The 5,802-nt window shown below is 44.1% G+C and overlaps 1 non-coding gene across 1 annotated transcript; it reads right to left on the bottom strand.

Annotated features, from left to right (window-relative positions):
• Positions 1 to 2,759: 2,759 nt before the first annotated feature.
• LOC128067130 (small nucleolar RNA SNORA1) lies at positions 2,760 to 2,894 on the bottom strand. Its single transcript, XR_008201337.1, has one exon. It is a non-coding gene; the product is annotated as a small nucleolar RNA SNORA1 (small nucleolar RNA).
• Positions 2,895 to 5,802: the final 2,908 nt, after the last annotated feature.

Below are 5,802 nucleotides of genomic sequence, written 5' to 3' on the forward strand. Positions count from 1 at the left end.
AGCCTGGTAGGCTATGATCCAGAGGGTCACAGAGAGTCGGAGTGACTGCAGCAACTTAGCAGCTCTAATGTGACTCATACCTCAACCAGAAGTTCATGTGTTAGACTACCATCTGCGGCCTGGAGCTTCCTTGGGAAGTTATCAGGTCTAGGATCCCCCAGGACAGGATGGACCACACCTTCAGAGTGGGGAGGAGAGGGAAGAGAGAGGAGGGGAAGGATGAGACAGAGTTTCTACAATATGTCCTGGAATTCATATTTTCTAGTCATTAACTTTAGCAGGAGTAAGTATTATCTTTCTCCTATATATTTATCATTAGTTTTCAAAGGTATACAGATATGGCTGTGATTAAAAACCATTTTATAAAATCATTTACAGAATTCTTAGACTCACTAGTATCATATTGTGTTAAGTATATATATTGTTACTGTTGTTGCTTAGTTGCTAAGTCATGTCCAACTCTTTGCAACCTTTATATATATAATTTTTTTTTTTCAGTTAAAAGAATTTTTTTGGCCATGCCATGCAGCTTGTGGGATCTTAGTTTCTTAACCAGAGGTTGAACCCTGGCCCCCATCAATGGAAGCACAGAGTCCTAACCACTGGACCACCAGGGTAGTCCCTATTCTGTTGTTGTCATGTCTGACTCTTTGAGACCCCATGGAATATAGCCCTCCAGGCTCCTCTGTCCATGGGATTTTTCAGGCAAGAATACTGGAGTGGGTTGCTATTTCTTTCTCCAGGGGATCTTCCTGATCAGGGATCGAACCTGAGGCTCCTGCATTGGCAGGTGTATTATTTACCACTGAGCGCCAAGGAAACCCTCTAAATATTTTCTTTGATTACCTTCAAATCCTACACTGCTGGACCAGTAGTTCTCAAAGTGTGGTCCCTGGACCAGCAGTGTCACCATCACCTGCGAACTCATCAGAAGTGTGGATTCTTGACACCATCCCATTCCTGCAGAATCAAAAACTCTGCAGGGGAGGGACCCAACAGCCTGTTTAACAAGTCCTCCAGGGGATCTGATTTGCTTTATTAAATTTGAAAGGCTTCCCAGGTGGCTCAGTGGTAAAGAAACTGCCTGCCAGTGTAGGAAACTCGGGTTCCATCCACGGGTCAGGAAGATCCCCTGGAGGAGGAAATGACAACCCATTCTAGTATTCTTGCCTGCAGAATTCCACGGACAGACAAGCCTGGCAGGCTACAGTTCATGGGGTTGCAAAGACTCAGACATGACTGAGTGACTAAGCACGCACACACAAATTTTGCAGATCTCTGAGCTGGATTATTTGATGTTTAAATCCCAAAGGGGTCCTACTGAGAGGAGTTCAGGAAAAGACTCCTCGTTCTTTGGCCCCTGGAACAAGTAGCAGGGGAACAGGTTTTAAAGCTGTCCCAATTCATCACTGACAGCCTCCTCTGGTCAGTACACATGCTTCTGAGGGCGAGCCAATCAGGGACAGCCTTGTTCCAGTGACCTGGCTTCCTTTGCTAAAGGTCACTTAGTGCCTGAATACTCCCACTGTTAAGAGTCCACTAATCCCCAGCCTCACGCTTCCCAGACACTCACTAAGAAATCCATAGTTTACTGTGTTTTGTCGTTGTTCAGTTGCTCAGTCGTGTCTGACTCTTTGCGACCCCATGGACTGCAGCAGACCAGGCTTCCCTGTCCTTCATCATCTCCTAGAGTTTGCTCAGACTCATGTCCATTGAGTCACTGATGCCATCCAACTATCTAATTCTCTGTCCTCCTGCCCTCACAAACAACAAATCCAGCTTTTTGCTTCATATATAGCATAGACACCTCTTTCTCCAGCATCCCATGTGTTTAGTCCAGAGATGACAGTTGCTGACACTTATAGGGGCAGAGAGCATCGTGAATGCATGCAGTGGGCCAGGTATGAGGCAGTACTGGGTAGAGAAGTGGGGGTGTGAAGAGGCAGTTGTTATTATGACAAATACACCCCTGCAGGCCAAATGAGTCACCCCCGCAGCCCTGGGGGCTGCAGGGTGTCAGTCTGTAACATCCAGATTAGCCCGCCTACCTGCATTTTTATTGGGCTTCCCAGGTGGCTCAGTGGTAAAGAACCCTCGTGCCAATGCAGGAGATGCAAGAGATGTGGGTTCAAGTCCTGGTTTGGGAAGAGGCCCTGGAGAAGAGCATGGCAACCCACTCCAGTATTCTTGCCTGGAGAATTCCACAGACAGAGGAGCCTGGGGGGCTCCTGGGGTTGCTAAGAATCAGACACAACTGAGCAAATGAGCACACACACACACTGCGTTTTTATATAAGAGGTAATCTAGGTAAAGAGAATTGCCCAAGAACAACTGATTTAGTGGCAGTTTACATGTAGTCCTTCCCACACCGCTGTCCTTTCTTTTTTTTCCTGCACAAAGTGTAAAGGTGTGGAACGTAAACAAAATCGTCAATTATTTTTTCAGGAATTTCACGTCCCAATTCTTTTCACTGTCAGTCACCTTAGTTCCACCAAAGTCATAATTGCCAAGCTAAGAGAGCCCTTTCAAAAGGAAGTGTTGCCCGGTCCACAGCTGTCATGTTGGTCAGGTCACAATTCTTTCGGTTCAGCTTCTTTGATCTCCAATGGAATACCGACACACTTCCAAATTCCAGATTCAAATTGGTAATCTTGGGGATCCAGTTTTCTCAAGCAATTTGCTTTAGGACCCTAGAAGTTAAATATAGCGAGTACATTGCTGTTTATTCCTCATCTTTTCTAATATTGAAGAGGCTTGTGATATGTTAACAGATCCCATTGTCACCGCTGCAATAAAATTACAGTAATAGAAGCAGAACCTGTATTCTCAATATAGCCACATTAACAGTTTATGGACACCGTGAACAACGTGCCCATTTTCAGTAGAATGAGGCTTTGCTGTACTTTCCATACTTTTGGAAAGAAGGCAAAAGATTTCATGGCATCATACAAAAACATACCAAATGTGTTTATTACGTTGCCGTTGAAACCATGAGGCATACATGTTGTAGCTAAGGGTATTAGCAGTAAAAGCAAAACCAAACCCTTTGTCTTGGCTGTCTAGGAATTTCATGGAGGATTCAAATGCCGTTTTATCTATACATATTTGTTTCCCAGGCCAGGAGTTTCTCTTTCGGAGTATTCTCTGGATCTCACTGGAGAAATGCTGTTTACTTTTTACTGCATCTGCTGAGCACCTACTCAGGCTGTCACTGTGTTGGTCTGGGGACAGAGGGAAGAGTAAGATGCATGGCTGGTCCTCAGAGCTCACAGCTGAGGAAGGAAGGAAGAGGAAGGGGAGGAAAAGGAGGAGAGGGAAGCAAACACGCATGGTGCTGTGATTCCACAACAGAATTCTCTTCAAGCTTCCAGGAGAACCCAGGATCAGGGAAAGCTGACAGGCAGCAACATTTGAGTCATGAGGAGTGGCTTCACGTCTGCCCTGCAGAAAAGAGATGAAGAGATCTCTTTGAGCAGTGCCCTGATGATCCTGAAATGTAAACATGGGGCTGTCAACTAAACACACTCTGCTCCCAATGGCATTATGAGAATTAAAACTGAATTCATTGGTCATTGCAGAAAGGTCCCAAACATCCCAAGATCCATGACAAATCAGTCGTGTTTGCTGTCCCTATGCTTTGTGCTCCGTCACTCAGTCGTGTCCTACTCTGTGTGGCCCAATGGACTGTAGCCCGCCAGGCTCCTCTGTCCATGGGATTCTCCAGGCAAGAATATTAGAGTGGGGTGCCATTTCCTTCTCCAGGGGATCTTCCTGACCAGGGATTGAACCTGGGTCTCCCACATTGGCAGGTGGATTCTTTACTGCAAGTGCCGCCTGGGAAGCCCAACTGATGTTATAGTGAAGTAATTAATATGCATTCAGGCAGTGATGGAGGAGGAAATGGCAACCCACTCCAGTATTCTTACCTGGAGAATCCCATGGACAGAAGAGCCTGGCGAGCTAAAGTCCATGGGGTCACAAAGGGTCGGACGTGATCGAGTAACTGAACATAGGAAGAAAACAAATATTTGTGGAGTGCCTCTTATTTTATGGAGGAACTGCTCTGGTCATCAGGAATATAGCAGATAATAAAATGACTATATCTCTTTTTTGGCTACATCTTAGTTTCCCCACCAGAAATTGAACTCCTGCCCCCTTACAGCGGAACTGCAGGGTCCCAACCACTGGACTACCAGGGAAGTCCCTGGTAGTTCTATTTTTAGTTTTTTGAAAATGCCATATTAATTTCCATAGTGCCTGCCTCATTTTACATTCTCGCCAATAGTGTGCAATCTCTTCACATCCTTGCCAACACTTGTGATCTTCTATATATATATATAGATATAGATATATATACATATATTTTATAGTGGCTAGCATAATGGGTGTGAAGGGGTATTTTACTGAGGTTTCAATTTCCCTAATGATTAGTGATGTTGGGTATCTTTGCATGTGCTTGTTGGCTATCTGTATACCTTTGGAGAAATGAGCAGTGCTTCCGTGACCTGCCAAGACACTGTCTAATGTCAAAGTGCTTTAGAGTCCTCACTACAGCAATTCTTTCATAGCCTCTACTAAGCTCACAAAGGTTTGGTGTGATTGGTCTGTGACATGTTCTCTTCCGGAGCAGGCAACTTCCAAAGGAAGAACTACAGATGCTCAGACATCAAAGTGTTCAACTAGGAACAATGAAAACTAAAACTACAATGAAATATATTTTTATACTATGTTGGCAATGGGTTAAAAAATAAGAATTCCAGGTATTAAAGTGAATTCAGGGAAAGAGGCCCACTGGCATAGACGTTAGAATGGAGACTGATCCAACTTTCCTAGAGGGTAAGCTGGGTTTAAGTTGGTGCAACCTTACATCGATCCCAAGGAAATAATGATAGAGAGGTGCAAAGGTGTTTGAAATCATAGTCTTATTTAGAATACTGAAACCAATATTAGGGGATTGATAGTATAAATTATATTCTTATTAGGGAACAATATACCATTCAAACATACTGTTGATGGAGACTTAAGATTTAGGAAGGGACTTTCTGCTTTATTGACTATGCCAAAGCCTTTGACTGTGTGCATCACAATCAACTGTGGAAAATTCTGAAAGAGATGGGAATACCAGACTACCTGACCTGCCTCTTGAGAAACCTGTATGCAGGTCAGGAAGCAACAGTTTGAACTGGACATGGAACAACAGACTGGTTCCAAATAGGAAAAGGAGTGCGTCAAGGCTGTATACTGTCACCCTGCTTATTTAACTTATATGCAGAGTACATCATGAGAAACGCTGGGCTGGAAGAAGCACAAGCTGGCATCAAGATTGCCGGGAGAAATATCAATAACCTCAGATATGCAGATGACACCACCCTTATGGCAGAAAGTGAAGAGGAACTAAAAAGCCTCTTGATGAAAGTGAAAGAGGAGAGTGAAAAGTTTGGCTTAAAGCTCAACATTCAGAGAATGAAGATCATGGCATCTGATCCCATCACTTCATGGCATAGATGGGGAAACAGTGGAAACAGTGTCAGACTTTATTTTTCTGGGCTCGAAAATGACTGCAGATGGTGACTGCAGCCATGAAATTAAAAGACGCTTACTCCTTGGAAGGAAAGTTATGACCAACCTAGATAGCATATTCAAAAGCAGAGACATTACTTTGCCGACAAAGCTCCGTCTAGTCAAGGTTATTTTTCCAGTGGTCATGTATGGATGTGAGAGTTGGACTGTAAAGAAAGCTAAGTGCTGAAGAATTTATGCTTTTGAACTGTGGTGTTGGAGAAGACTCTTGAGAGTCCCTTG

This window comes from Budorcas taxicolor, chromosome 21, assembly GCF_023091745.1.
Source record: "Budorcas taxicolor isolate Tak-1 chromosome 21, Takin1.1, whole genome shotgun sequence".
Taxonomy (NCBI): domain Eukaryota; kingdom Metazoa; phylum Chordata; class Mammalia; order Artiodactyla; family Bovidae; genus Budorcas; species Budorcas taxicolor.